The sequence below is a fragment of the Chiroxiphia lanceolata genome, chromosome 8 (assembly GCF_009829145.1).
Source record: "Chiroxiphia lanceolata isolate bChiLan1 chromosome 8, bChiLan1.pri, whole genome shotgun sequence".
Taxonomy (NCBI): domain Eukaryota; kingdom Metazoa; phylum Chordata; class Aves; order Passeriformes; family Pipridae; genus Chiroxiphia; species Chiroxiphia lanceolata.
Window position 1 is genome coordinate 36,687,304 of NC_045644.1, and position 13,980 is coordinate 36,701,283.

The 13,980-nt window shown below is 48.4% G+C and overlaps 1 long non-coding RNA gene across 1 annotated transcript; it reads right to left on the reverse strand.

Annotated features, from left to right (window-relative positions):
• Window positions 1-245: 245 nt before the first annotated feature.
• LOC116789978 lies at window positions 246-12,901 on the reverse strand. Its single transcript, XR_004358212.1, has 3 exons — window positions 12,791-12,901; window positions 11,468-11,642; window positions 246-453 (listed from the first exon to the last, which is right to left on the reverse strand). It is a non-coding gene; the product is annotated as an uncharacterized LOC116789978 (long non-coding RNA).
• Window positions 12,902-13,980: the final 1,079 nt, after the last annotated feature.

The window sequence follows — 13,980 nt, forward strand, 5'->3', positions numbered from 1 at the left end:
CCCCACTGCTGTCATGCAGCAGTCCAGGGGAATTAAGGACATGTTATTAGGAAAAGGTTCTTCCCCCAGAGGGTGGTTGGCACTGACCAGGCTCCCCAGGGCAGTGGGCACAGCCCCAAGGCTGCCAGAGCTCCAGGAGGGTTTGGACAACGCTCTGAGGGACGGGGTGGGATTGTTGGGGTGTCCTGGGCAGGGTGAGGGGTTGGACTGGATGATCCTTGTGGATCCCTCCCAACTCTGGCTGTTCTGTGACTCTGTCTTTAAAACAGAATAAATCTCTGTCTGGATCCCCTCATACCTTTCAGGGAAACCCCAGATTCTCATAAAACAGATGGAAATCCTCTTACCAGCGTGATAAAGATATGAAATCAGAGAAATCTATAGGCCACCAGTTTCTCCACGTGAGGACAAGGATCAAACATTATTCCAGCTTCAGTGCTTGTACAGTTTTCCCTGTAACAGCCTCTAGATAAAATAATCTGATGCTGCCTTTAGGAAGAAAGGAAAGAAGGAGAGAACCTGATGCTGAGGTTCTCATTTTGATGGCAAATGTTGGTAACTTGAAGGTTTAACACCAAAATCCAGGTGGACCTCGCATACATTACTTGAGGAGAACTGCAAAATAGTATAAACCATGTAAAACATAAGGATACAACTTCCTCACTCTGTGGAGCCTTCAGGGTGGCTGCACAATTTATCAGTGAAAAAAAAAAAAGTAATTTACACCTTTGCTAAAGCAAAAAAAAAGGCACCTACCTCAGAGCCCCTTGGTCCTGGGGGGTGGTTCAGGCATTACTGGGGCTCAGGCCCCCCTGGCTTGGGCTGCGAGTGCCTTTCAGAGGAGGCTCTGGCAGAGGGTTTGCGGGAAGGACGCGGGAGGTGGAGCCGCTCCCGTCAAATTCCGCAGGAGTTTTGTGCCGCCGCTGGTCAGACGTGTCAATCCTATTAGCTGGGTTATCCACGGGTCACAGCACAGGGGCTGAGGGTTCAATGTGTTTGTTCTGCAAATTGGGCTAATACTGTGAGACCATAAAAGAGGATGTGTAACGTGTTTGGCCTCTTGCTGGTATCTGAGATCACAGCGTAGGAGGTTTCCTTGAAACTATGTTAGCTTGGATGTAATTTTAGGCTACCTTACAGCTAGGAAAGACTTAAATGTCATTAATAATGGCCACTATCTTTTTAACATTTAATACATCATAAATCATAGCAAAAAAATTTTGCTCTTGATTTGGAATGAGGGAGCTGGAACAAAATTAAATCTGAATAAAATCGAGTTGGCCAAGGCAGGGGATTCCTCCTGGAGGGTGCTGTGCCACCAGGTAACCTGGCAGGCTGAGCTGAGTGTATTCATGGAGGTGGCATCACAAGAGGTCATCTAAAGCTCAGGTCAACACAGCAGCCTCATCCTAAAACAAGCTCTCGCTGGATGGGCTGTGCTGAGGTTCAGATCCAGAGCTGGGATTGTCACCTGGCTGTACCAAACGCCGTGACCAGGGCAGTGGCTTCCCTGTCAGACATCCTGGCAACCATTTTCTTTGCTGCCCTCACTTTTATGGTGACACTGCTGTTGTCTGTTGCCTCTGTCCTGGCTAGAAACAGCAATGTGATGCTTAACCAGGGCTGGGTGTGATATCATTACTGTGCTTGGTGCAAGAAGGAGATATTAGACATGATTAATAAAATGGCTCATCCAGTGTCACCTCCTGTCCCACACCCCTCAGAGCTCAGCCCTGTGCACCAAGTGTTGCCAATGTCCTTCAACACCTGCTTGAACACACAGCAGTAACAGCACAGGGCTGATAATAATAGTCCTGAGCTGAGCTCTAAACCAGGGGAAAGCTGTTTCCAACTGAGTGTTTTTGATGCAGGAAGGATGTTTGATGTAAATGTTGGGAGAATAACTCGTGTTGGGCATGTACATGAATGCAGATGTGATTTGGATGGCAGGCACAGGACGTTTAGAAATGGAAATCTCATTATCCTGACAGTAATTCAGGACTATTACAGGGGAGCTTAGGGTCTTTAATCAGTAACAGTGTATTAGCATAACAGAGTTAATTGAGATAAAGTAAAAGATGCTGATTAAAGAACATTTTTCTCCACCTAAGCCCTGCTACCTGCTGTATCCAAACACTTCAGTGGGCCAAGTCCTGCCTCTGATTCGCTGATCCCTTCTCCTTCTCCCCGAGTCAAGGTGAGCACAGGTGGGTTTGCCTCCTACCAGAATCACTGAGTATTCTGAGCTGGAAGGGACCCACAGGGATCATCGAGTCCAGCTCTTAAGTGAATGGCATGTACTGGGATCTTTAGCTCAGTCTCACAGCAGAAGAACCTGGGGACTGCCTGGATTAACACCTGCACATCTTTTACTGACCTGTAGAAGACGTGATGTCTCACAGGGGACAAGGGCAAGGCAGGGAACAGTCCCTGGGGCTGTAACTGAGAGCAGGGACACTGCTGCACTGGGTTTGTTCCCTTATAAAGGCCCTTCTCTGGCTTATTTTAAACCCCACTAATCCTGAGGTGACAACAGCTTTCTTATCTCTGTGCCCTGGGGGTGGTTCTGCAACCAGTGTGGCTGAGCTCAGCAAAGGGCTGTGGTTCAAAAAGCCAAATTCACCATTGCCAAGATTCCTTGCCCTGGATAAGAAGCCTGCCTGGGAGCTTGACCTGTCATTTCTTTCCTTTTGCTGCCACTTGAAGCCTTTCTTGGATGTTGTCTGAGATGGCCCCTGTATCCTTCACTGCCCAATGCTCAGGCCACAGCCGTGCTCCAAGGATGCAGCTCCCACCACACTGGTTTCACTCCTCTGTGCCCAAGAGCCACTTTTTACCACTGAAGAGATCAAAGACACCTCGAGATGAATCTCTGATTTAACTGCAGTTTGTCCTGGAGCTGTCGGTTTGGGAAGATCGTTGGGTTCATGTGTGGCCGGGCACTCCTGTGAGGTCTCCTAGTCACCATAGCACTCAGCCATCTCACCCAGGTCAGTCTTAGTTCATCTCCTTGGGAAAAGTGGCCCTTAACCCAATCTTTCTCTTGGTGGTGGCCACACAGTTTTGAGGGCTGCTCTGCTGTGCCTTTGAGTTGAGTACAAGGACTCCAGTACCAGCTCTGTCATCATGGGTCCGGCTGCCCTCGGCTCTTTCTGGGCTCTCCCAGTAACCTCTTATATATCCTTTAGAAAACAGCTTAGCATTCCCTTCTAGATCCCTTCCTCCTGCCTTTGGAGACCAGAGCTGTATGTGGACACCATTGCCATCTCCATGGAGAGCACAGAGCAAACTGAAGCAATTCTGCTGACTCCTCTCTCAAGAAATACCTCCTTTTGTTTGTTTGTCCCTAAATCCTTTGAAAAGGGGCATTTAGAAAGGACTGTTCATCTCCTTTGGGTGACCCAAGCATGTGTAGTCCGTAGAGGAATGGCCACAGGGAGTCAGATGCGAAGGCCCTGACGGCTCTGCCGGTGGACACGGAGCACAGAGCTGCTGCAGCGAGACCTTCTCACAGGTTCTCTTCGTGTTCAGCAGCCCGTGGTTACTTCCAGCTAAAAATAACATGCTCCAAGGTCTTGGAAGAATTAGCTGGCTCCCCTATGCCTGAAGAAGCGCTGACTTTCCGTGTCAGTCCGAAGTTGTTCTGGGTGATGAATTAGCCCTTGTTCCGACCGCACGCTGTAATGGGCTCCCTGGCTCTGCCTGCCTCGGCAGCCAAATGCCACTGTGCGCTCAGGAGTCAAACACACAGTGCTTTCAGCTGGGGAGAGAAAACCTCCAAGGGGAGATCTCCAACCCTGGCTGGCATAATCAAAGCTTTTGCAAAGCGTGTTTTCCTTGTGCAGAGTTATGGAGGAGCTCGAAATCGTAATGGCGCGGTGGTTTCAGGTGCGAACACCGTTGATCCTTATTAAATAAACAGCTCGGAAGAACACACTTGGTCATTAGCAGGAAGATTTATGATGGCTACAGAAACTGCAAAAGGATATTTGGGCTGCCATCAGCAGCTTTGGTCAGAACAAAAGAGCCCAGGCAGGATCTTTAAACACACAGACCATTAAACACACAGACCACAAGTGTTTTTTTCTGTGTCTATTTAAATCGGAGTAAAAATACACCGGCAACAGAAGGAACAGATTGACTTCTAAAATATTCCATGAGATAAACAACAGCTTTGGCTATGTCCAACTGAGAGATTTTTACCTTGTGAAAAGTCTGAACAGTCCTGGAGCTCAGGGGGTTTGTAAGGGTGGCACAAGCCACTGTTTCAAACGAGCTGTTTTGTAAACTTGCAAAACCAGGCAACGTCTGTTTCACAGAATCACAGGGATGGTTTGGGTTGGAAAGAACCCTAAAGATCATCTGCCGTGGGCAGGGACACCTCCCACTAGCCCAGGTTGCTCCAAGCCCTGTCCAACCTGGCCTTGGACACTTCCAGGGATCCAGGGGCAGCCACAGCTTCTCTGGGCAACCTGGGCCAGGGCCTCCCCACCCTCACAGGGAGGAATTTATTCCTAATATCCAATCTAGACCTGCTCTCCTTTAGTTTAAGTCCATCCTCCCTTGTCCTGTCACTACACTGCTTGTAGTCAGATGATCTGCTTCAGCCCCAAAGTTTAGCCTGAGTTTCTCAGGCTGAAATTATAGGGAAGCTAAACCAGAGGTTTTATGAAAAGAACAAGCTGCGACCTCTCCGTGGAAGAGGGAATACTTTACAGTTAGCGAGAAGAGCCAAGTGTCACCTCTTTTTCATTTTAATCTTATTCCAACCCCATGATTTCCCAAAAATAGACTCACTCACTGGGAACGTCACGTTTATCTCGATTCAGCTAATGATATTTATACTTTTATATTGGATAGGATTAATTTTCCTATCCTGTTAATGCAGCATGTGATTATTAAATACCTTTACCGCATGCATAGACATATACTTTCTGTGTCAGAAAGGAAAGCAACTGGCATTTTAAATTACTGAGTGATAATTGTAGGTGGCTGTTTTCCATAATGGTTAAGGAATTCCTTTCAAGATGATAAATGGTTATAAGACTCCCTTTTACACAAAATGAGTTCACAAGTGAATTCATTCGACAGTCACGGGTTGTGGGTCTCCTGGAGAACATTTCCACCCCTCAGAGGTACATGTGTTAATGTAGTGAACATGTGTAACAGCACATTGTGGAGGAAAAGTATGGAAACTTCCCAAATGATGGGTTTGGGTACTAACGCACTGTACAACTAATGCTACAGCTCAGATCTGGCCAAATTTCAATGAGGCTTATTTCACATCCACAGCTAGAGAAGTGCAGTCAGTGCCTGAGCAAAAGGGGATCCAGTGACAAGCAAAGTAAATTATTATCCTGGCATTTTAAGTAAAAGGTTTTACAAAATCAATATACGGCCCTGCACCGTTAACATATCAATTGCAGAAGTGAATTCCAACGAGGGAAATCTGCCAAAAAGAAAAGATTTTATCCTGACAGGAGTGAAAGAAACAGACATTCAATCAGAGCAAGTGTCAGGAAAGCCAAGAGAAATAAGAGCTCTGTTCTACACAACACTGTTTCCCCAGTCATAAAAACACTGATTGAAAAAGAGACCCTGCTGCTTATGAAACTCTAAAGTCTGACTTCAAGGCTCCTGAACAGCCCAGCCCACTGATGATTTTCATAGCTCCCTGCTTTCCACACAAGGCTCAAAGGCATTCCCAGAGCAGGACATGGCAGCACTATTTCTCCAGCCCCCCTCTCTCCAGGCCCATGCCCCAGCACTGTTGTCCTAGTGGGCAGCACTTTTCAACCCTGTATAAAGAAGAGTAAGTGAATTTACCTTAATGAATGGTAAACCCAGCCCACAGCTCTCTTTTCCTTTATCCAAGCCCAAAGTGTTGCTGACACGCACTGATTTGGAGGGGCAAGCAGACAAAAGTTTTTAATTTGTTACTCCAGACTTCAGTGGGGAAGTTAAGGATTTTCCAGACAAAAGACTAAGACTCAGCTAACCCCAGCTGAATGCCTCTTTCTGTTCATTTGCCTTTTGTGCTGTAACTGCTAACGGTGCTAAAAGAAAGAGCCTGATGACTGACGTGCCCCTTCATCCCTGTTACACAAATCTGTGCTCGGAAATGCAGGCAGGATCAGCTGAGCTCTGGGCAAAGCTGCAGAGCAAAACAACATCTTTCCTCTGCAAAGCTCTGTTTGCCACCAGTCCCAGCCTGGCTTTGGGTGGAGAAAAACCTTTCCAAAAGCGTTCGTGGATTATATGCTTTGTTTGCAACCCACACTGCCTGGAAAACATAAAACCAGCTCGATACGTAAGGGCCAGAACTAAACAGACTGTGAGCACAGAGAACAGATTTCAGTCAGTTTGAGTGTGACATTTATTGGCTGCACCCTCAGTGAGTGTGCAGGCATCACCAAGTTGGGTGGGAGTGTTGATGTGCTGCGGTGCAGGAAGGCTCTGCAGAGGGAGCTGGACAGGCTGGATCCCTGGGCTGAGGGACAACGAGGCCCAGTGCCAGGTCCTGCCCTTGGGTCACACCAACCCCTGCAGCTCCAGGCTGGGGCAGAGGGGCTGCAAAGCTGGGAAAGGCCCTGGGGGTGCTGGTGACAGCGGCCGGACACGAGCCCGGGGGTGCCCAGGGGGGCAAGAAGGCCAAGGGCCCCTGGGCTGTGCCAGCCACGGTGTGGGCACAGGCCCAGGGCAGTGCCCGTCCCTGTGCTGGCACCGCTGAGGGACCGCGAGGGCTGTGCCCAGTTCTGGGCCCTCAACAGGAGAGACCCGGAGGGGCTGGAGCGTGTGCAGGGAAGGGAACGGAGCTGGGAAGGGGCTGGAGCAGCAGGAGCGGCTGAGGGAGCTGGGGGGGCTCAGCCTGGAGCAAAGGAGGCTCAGGGGGGACCTTCTGGCTCTGCAAGTCCCTGACAGGAGGGGGGAGCCGGGGGGGGTCGGGCTCTGCTCCCAGGGACCAAGGGACAGGAGGAGAGGGAACGGCCTCCAGCTGTGCCAGGGGAGGCTCAGGTTGGCCAGGAGGAGGAATTTGTTGCTGGAAAGGGTGGTGAGGCCTTGGCAGGGGCTGCCCAGGGAGGTTTGGAGTGCCCATCCCTGGAGGTGTCCCAGGAAGGCCTGGCTGTGGCACTCAGTGCTCTGGGCTGGGGGACAAGGGGGGCATCGGGCACAGGGGGGATCCATGGGCTGGGAGGGCTTTCCCAGCCTGAATGATTCAGGGATTCTGTGACAACTGCTCTGGACTGCCCTTGCTACCATAACCATGATGTACTTTTGGCATGGCTGCAGAGTTTGGGGAGGACAGAACAAGCACCTGTCTTCAACTTAACACCAAAGGGACTAGGAGTTCATTTTGATATTTGCTTCTCCTCTTGTGTGAGGGTATTAGCAAATAAAATAATTTCTTTGGCTTCCTAATGCCTCACCATGTCTCAAATCTAGAGGAGATGAAAGGTAAGCTTCACAAAACAAGGCAGTGAAGAGCACATAGAGAAGAAAAGTGAGCCAGCAGTGAGTTGTTACCTCCTGTGGAAAAAATAAAGTGGCAAAGTTAACTAGTCCAGATAAGAAAGAAATTCTGAATGGCATTTAAATTGCCTCTAAACTTCTTAAAATAAATGTCTCTAAAACAGCTTCTTACATCCATTGGATAAAAGTACACGTGGCCTTGGTTTTTCTAAGGGTAATGTGGATGATCAACACTTTTTTAAAAGAAAATAAAAACTCTGAGCAGCAATAAAAACTGTAGAAGGAATTGAAAAGCGGTAGCACAAGGATGATTTTCTGCCTTAGGATTAGGAGAAATGTTACCAGACAACATTTTGTTTACTGAAACTATTAAAAAGGTGCCTTGGTCATGAAGAAAATCTGTCTTAGATGACTGTTGTAATTTTAGAAAGCTGCTGACCAGCCGTGACTGTACATCTGCTGAAAAACTTGGCAAACTGCCCCCGTTTCCAGTTCTTCACCCTGAATGATTTAACAAGATGTGGCTTTGAATGCAGCGTGATACAGTTGGATTTGTTTCATGCCAACTCCTGACACTGAGTTTTTCTGAAGCTCTTTCAGAGCTCCTCTGTCCCCCTTTCCTGCGGGGGATGGATGGCCCTGGCCAGGGGAAGTCACGCTATCGGCGCTGTCACTACAACAGCCCTGTTGTCTTGGGCAAGAAGCTTGGTCATAAAAGCAGGTTTGAACCTCTGGCTGGAAGCAGAGTAGGAGAACAGGGCACAGGACCAAAAGCATCCTGTCTCACCAAGCTCACTATCTCCCATCAGTGGCAGGCAAACCACCTCCTCCCTCTCAGCGAGGAAGTTAATCTTGAAGTTTATCTTGCCAAGCTTATCTTGAGGCCAGCTGGGTCACTGACTGCTGGAAGACTGTTCCCAAAGCTGCCCTGCCCAGATGAGAATCTTCCTCGTGTCCAGCCCATGTTCACTCATGTCCAGTTTGCACCCATGTGAGTGCCCTCTTGTAAACTGTGCACCACCCCGGCAGCACTTACTTCCCTGCCATCCTGCACTTGGTGGATGTGGCTGTGGGTGCCCGTGCTGTGACCGAGGCAGTGCCACAGTGGGGAGTGTTAATCTCTCCCTGTCTGCACTGGTAATGAACTCCCTGTTAAACCTCAGCCCACCTCTGACTTGTTCTCTCTGCTGGGTCACTGCTGAGCTTTGTGCTGCCAGCAGACTTAGTTATTATGGCCTTTTTTGGCCATCCAAGCCCAAACTCGGTCTGACAGAACCATACAAAAAAGAATGCCACTGGACCAAATAGTTAATTAATTACTCTGGTCAGTTTGTGGGATCACAGAATCATTCAGGCTGGAAAAGATCTCCCAGACCATCGAGTCCACCTTGTGCCCAATGCCCACCTTGTCTCCCAGCCCAGAGCACTGAGTGCCATGGCCGGTCCTTCCTTGGGATGGGGACTCCACCACCTCCCTGGGCAGCCCCTGCCAAGGCCTGACCACCCTTTCCAGCAACAAATGCCTCCTCCTGTCCAGCCTGAGCCTCCTCCCCTGGTGCCACCTGAAGCCATTTGCTCTTGTCCTGTCCAGTTCTTTCACTGTTCTGACTAGTCCCTTGCATGTTCGAATCTTTGAGTTTCTTTCTGCCTGTTATTTGGTGAAAATACAATCCAGAAATTTTCCTTTTCCATATACAGAGCACACATCCACATTGTGCAGTTTCTGTCCTCCTCTTACTTACCTGGAAAAAGAAACGGTTCTTATTTATTTTCAGTCTTGGAAAACCCAGCTTGGCTGGATTTTGAAGCTTTCTGAATTTATCTCCGCGGTTTTGACATTCCAAGCCATCCCACAGCCCGACTGTTTTGCTGTGTGGGGTCACACTGCTCGAGAACTGGAAGGGCCTGACGTGCTCCAGAAAGACAACCACGTAATTATGGGGTGGCCAGGCTGACGGAGTTGCCCACACAGGGTGAAGCCACACTGCAAGACCAGAAAGTCTGCTTGCAAAGAGGCCAAACCACTTGGGATCCCCAGGGGTTTCCGTGTTTTCTGGGAGAACAAGGCATGTGACACACAGCCTCCTTAGGACATGGCTGTGCCGCTGGAGCCATTCCCAACAGCAATCAGGTGGTGGCTCTGCCCTCATTACAGGACACTTACGTGAACAAAAAGTAGCAACCAAAAGTATTAAGAGATGGTCCCTCTCTCTCCATTAGGACAGAATGGATGAGATCTGGATTCAGCCCTTTTTGCAGAAAGCAGTAATTATCAGTGCACGTGTGGTTCCTTTTCCAGTTCTCCGACTGCCAGCCAGAATGTGCCATCAGGTAAGGCAAAGCCCCTTGCTTTCCTTGGGAGCAGTGAACGTGTTCCTGCTCTCTGCTCACAGAGAACACAAAGGGCTCCCCAGAAGAGCAGAAAGTGCCTCTGAAGAGCCCACACTTCCGAAGAAGCAGCAGGGACCTGGCAATGTCCCCAGATCAAAGCAGTTTTGCACCCAGGGTACAAAAACAGGCATCAAAGTGAGCCCCACTCTGCTGACATGGCTTTGCACTGGGCTGAGATGTGATGCCAACTGACAGAGGATCAACAGCCTGGGTTTCTGGATGCCACCATCTCGCCCACCAGCAGCAGCAACTCAGCTGTGCTTGCTAAGCACAAACACAAGCTGCTGCATGTGAGCCAGGGAAGTTCTCGGGGAAAAGGGTCAGCCTCCTCGTGAGAGAAACAAAAGCAGCTCAGTTATTGATGCTACAAAGTGCACAAGAAACCCCCCAAGGCTGCTGTGCTGGTGCATCATCTCCAAGTGTGAAGGCGTGACCCAAAAGTTGCTCCGAGCCCGCACCCTCCACCTCCTGTGAGTCTCCACCACACCCCTCCATCTTTCTGCCCCTCTTTACGCCAGATCAGACTCCCATCAGCTCGCCTCTGCCCTGCCCTGCCCTGCCCCACCCCTCCTGCCCAGGCCCAGGGCCAGAACACTGACACTCTCCTGGAGATCACACCTGGGCTGCTGGCTGGGCAGGAAATTGAGGCACCTCTATGGAAAATGCACAGATGAAGCGGAAATAAAGAACTTGTTCAGGACAGGACTAATTTGACTGCACTCTCTGTAAGAGAACAAAAAAATGCTACTGAGTGGAAACACGAGTCATGAAATAACCACCCTCAACATCACCACACTTGAAAATGGAAAGAAACAAAAAAGATAAAGGGGAAAGGGAGGGAGAACAATCTGATAATGTTCCATTTGGAACAGGCATGTTTGTAAATGCTTTTGGCTTCTAATTTAAACACGAGAATGAAAAAGAAAATGACAATATTGTGGAGGATGAAAATGGTAACGTGGCTGTTGTGTAAATGCTTTGTCCGTGGTTTTGGGATATGAACTGGACTTGTCCTGACTCCTTATAGAGTGATATCTTATTAATGAGATTATCCATGTCTTAACTGATACATAGAAAAAAAATCCTGTGAAACCATTCAAATGACATAACTGAACAATTTAATGTTCAAACCAGCTTAAGACAGTATTTTCTGAAAACTGCACTGTAAGTATTTCCATGCTGGTTTTGTTGTAACAGGTGATGTGCTAGGAATTATTGTGGTAGATGTGCCTCATATAAACTATGGAATTATGTTGGAGTATTTGCATTTTATCCCCTCTGGACCTGTTTTCAACCTGAAATCCAAATTCCTTCTCTGTGCTGGTCTTGAAACGCTTACTTACCAATTTAGTCCAGCCTTGTAAAATTACAAAGCCCCCGGAATAATTTTTGAGGAACCATTTAAATCTAAAAGACCCACACTTAAACAAATGATAAAACCAGTTTTGTTTGTCTCACTGCTCCTGAAAACTACTGTTTTATAGTAGTGTCCTCTTTTTTAAAACAATAGCCAGTGTTTAGCTTCACCTTGGGTTTAACCTGAGCCCTTCCCAGCACAGCTCCATGACCAGTGAAATGCATGTGCAGTCATTAAGAGTTTGTTTACCTGCTCGACGTGCTGGCAATTAAAATGAGGTGCAATGGGGTTTCCACCTCTGCACTGGGGAGATTGTCCTCTGAATCACCATGGAATTTGCTCCCTCTTCCTTCACACCCTTCAGCGTGGCTCACACACAAGGGTCTTGTGATAGAATGCCCAGCAGAACAACCGAGTGCGTTACCTGTCGAGTGAGATTCATTTGAGGACAGCTGGTGGTCAGACATCACAAACCCAACCCCGTAATATCTTTATGAAACAAACGGCACAAAATCCCCCCCATCCACAGTTCTTGCTCTGTACCCTGAAAGTTGCCATTCTGCTTGATAAGATGTAACCTTTCACACACTGCAGAGGGTCAAGCCAAAGCCTCCAAGAAGATAATTTAGTTTCCAGTCGTACTTTCCCTTTCCCAAAGCCAGCAGGAAACGTGCCAAGTAGCCCTGCACAGTATCACTGGGAGACAGCTAAGTCTGCTTAGCTTTGAGAGCCCATAACTTCGCCCAGAAGCTTTAAAACTTACTTATTCCCGTATTTTCTACCATGAAAATTTATTTATTCAGCGAAAGTTGTCAACTGTATAAGCAACAGCCTGACTGTGTAGGCAGGGAGTAAAATCTGACTGTATAAAACATAGGTCTCCCCAGGACATCCTGCGGGCCAAAAGCTAAGCCTTTCTCATGAGACTGGAGATGTTTTTGTTAACAACAAGCCTCGCTTTTTGCTACAGATTACTCTGTTTCCTTAGCTACAAACTGTTACCTATTTAGAAGTGAGGGTTTATGTGAAAACGGGTATAATCAGCACTGGGGATGTTTTGCTTATGCTTTTGCCCAAATGGTTTTATAACCTGATGTGTCACCAGTGTGCTCAGGCTTTTCCACAGGATGACTCTTTTTATCCTTTACTTTTCTAAGCCTTTCTAAGCTTTTCTGGATAGATTATTACAATGCCTTCATTCCATGCTGCCAGCGATGCCACGGGATGGGATTGAGTATCTGCAGGGAGGGGGCAGAGGATGGAGCAGGCTCTGCTCGGGGGGGCCCAGCAATGGCACAGGAGGAACGGGCAGGAACTGATGCCCAGGAAGTTCCAGCTGGACAGGAGGAACAATCTCTGCAATGACCAAGCACTGAACAGGCTGCCCAGAGAGGGAGTGGAGTGTCCTCCCTGGGGCTATTCCAGAGCTGTCTGGACACACTCCTGTGCTGTGTGCTCTGGGCTGGCCCTGCTGGAGCAGGGAGGTGGCACCAGGTGCCCCACTGTGGTCCCTTCCAGCCTGACCCAATCTGATCCTGTGATTATTACCCATACTGGTGGCTCTCTGGATACCTCTCCTGGCTGGAAGCATCCCTGGCTGCAAACTTTGTGCTCCCACTCGTTTTTCCACTGCTCCATATTTCCACCTGTTCCTGCTGGGAACACAAAACCCATGTTAAACGAAATTGGACTCCTCTGAGGAGGCTCAGGGACGGGTCTTATCACTGTCTGCAACTCCCTGACAGGAGGGTGGAGTTCCCTTGTTCCTGGGAGCAGAGGCCAAGGGACAGGACAAGAGGAAATAGCCTTAAGCTGTGCCAGGGGAGGCTCAGGCTGGACAGGAGGAGGAATTTCTTTCTGGAAAGGGTGGTCAGACCTTGGCAGGGGCTGCCCAGGGAGATAGATGGTGGAGTCCCCATCCCTGGAGGTGTCCCAGGAAGGCTTGGCCGTGGCACTCAGTGCTCTGGGCTGGGTGATAAGAGGGGAATCAGGCACAGGGGGACTTGATCATCTTGGAGGTCTTCTTCAACCTAAATGATCCTGTGATTCAATGATCCATATGGATCGCCTCCAACACAGGATATTCTATGATTCTATTGAAAAAGCCACATGCCCCACACTGCCAACCCCTGCAGCAGTGACACACAGTCCCCTCACAGCATCACTACCTGTATTTTGAGTGCAATCCAACTGCTTTTTGGCAAAAAAGGGGCCAAAAACACCCTCAAAAGCCCCTTCTTGAGTTAGCTTACCCATGTTGGAGGACAAAGTGGTCTCCGAGGGAAGCTGTAGCCTCTGGCAACATTCCTGGTTTGGGATGAAATTTTATCATGGAAGAGCACAAAGAAAGAGAGCGTGCTGACTTTTTAAAAATCTGTCTAAGCCAAGGCTTCTCTGATGCTGGAGATAGGCACATCTTATCTGAAGTTTTCACACAGCTCTGAGAAACAAAGATAGCTCTAAAGTTTACTTCCACATCCCCACTTGCCCAATTTCCAGCATGGCCCAGGTCCAGGATTTTGCTGAGGCTTATGTCTTAATATTTAGCTAATTTAAATGCTAATAAGACTAATTTGTTGAATAAAACATGGTAGGGATTTCTCAACAAGTTTCTGCTACTGCTTTACATCTACAGAGAGATTTTCTAAAACAGGACACCAGGGACAGTACCACATCTGTTACCAGTCAAACAAGTTGGATTTTCTGTAATCCTAAATATATTGCAGAGCTGCAGGGAAGATGGAGGAGCAGTGTTAAATGCT